A 1,037-nucleotide genomic window follows, 5' to 3' on the forward strand; every position below is an offset into this window, starting at 1 on the left:
CCAGCGATTTTTAATTTTTTCATTTTTGGGAAAATATACAAAGGCTATAGCCTTTGTGTTTTTAGCGAAAATTGATGGGTCCGGATTTCGACGGAAAAGTAGTCGAATCGACAGGGGAGAACCAGGGGACCACAAAACTACTTTTGGTTCCGTCAGAAACCACCCCTGTCCAGAGAAACTTAAGTTTTAAGGGTGGCCTTTTGAATCTGGCGGTCAGCGTACGATGGGCTGCCTACCTCGCAGGCAAACCGGTCCAAAAACAGGCGTATCTCACTTAAAATGGCCCGGCGGCCTGAAACTTCGACGCAGAGATTGGAAAAGGATTCAGTCTGACCAATCCCAACTATTTCCAGCGATTTCAAATTTCTCATTTTTGGCAAAATTTACAAAGGCTATAGCCTTCCTATTTTTAGCGAAAATTGATGGGTCCGGATTTCGACGGAAAAGTAGTCGAACCGACAGGGTGAACCAAGGAACCACAAAAATACTTTTGTTTTAGCCAGAAACCACCCCTGTCCACAGAAACTTGAGTTTTAAGAGGAGGTCTTTTGAATCTGGCCGGCAGCGTACGATGGGCTGCCTACCTCGCAGGAGAACCAGTCCAGGAAAAACAGGCGTAACTCACTTGAAATGGACCGGCGGCGGGAAATTTCGACGGAGAGATTGAAATGGGGTGCTGTCGAACCAATCCCAACCATTTCGAGATATTTTCATTTTTTTTTTCATTTTTGGCAAAATTTACAAAGGCTATAAATTGATGGGTCCGGATTTCGATGGAGGAGTATTCGAATCGACAGGGGTAAACCAGGCACCACAAAACTACCTTTGTTTCTGTCAAAAACCACCCCTGTCCACAAAAACTTGAGTTTTATAAGAGCTGGTCTCTTTAACTAAGGGTGGGTAGGCTACCTTAGGCCCACTGGCTAAGAACTCTGCTGTAGTGGGTTGGCACCATGATATTTAGACAGAGCATGTGAAAAGGGAGTCTGCCCTACCAATCCAAACCAATACCAGCAATTTTCCAAATTGCCAAGATT

At 44.7% G+C, this 1,037-nt stretch overlaps 1 protein-coding gene across 1 annotated transcript in view; it reads right to left on the reverse strand.

Moving 5' to 3' along the window:
- The window catches only part of LOC113204300 (ionotropic receptor 25a), a 9,749-nt gene that overhangs the window by 7,232 nt on the left and 1,480 nt on the right, over positions 1-1,037 (reverse strand). The window lies entirely within an intron of this gene.

This window comes from Frankliniella occidentalis, unplaced genomic scaffold, assembly GCF_000697945.3.
Source record: "Frankliniella occidentalis isolate FOCC.00 unplaced genomic scaffold, Focc_3.1 Scaffold150, whole genome shotgun sequence".
Classification (NCBI taxonomy): Eukaryota; Metazoa; Arthropoda; class Insecta; order Thysanoptera; family Thripidae; genus Frankliniella; species Frankliniella occidentalis.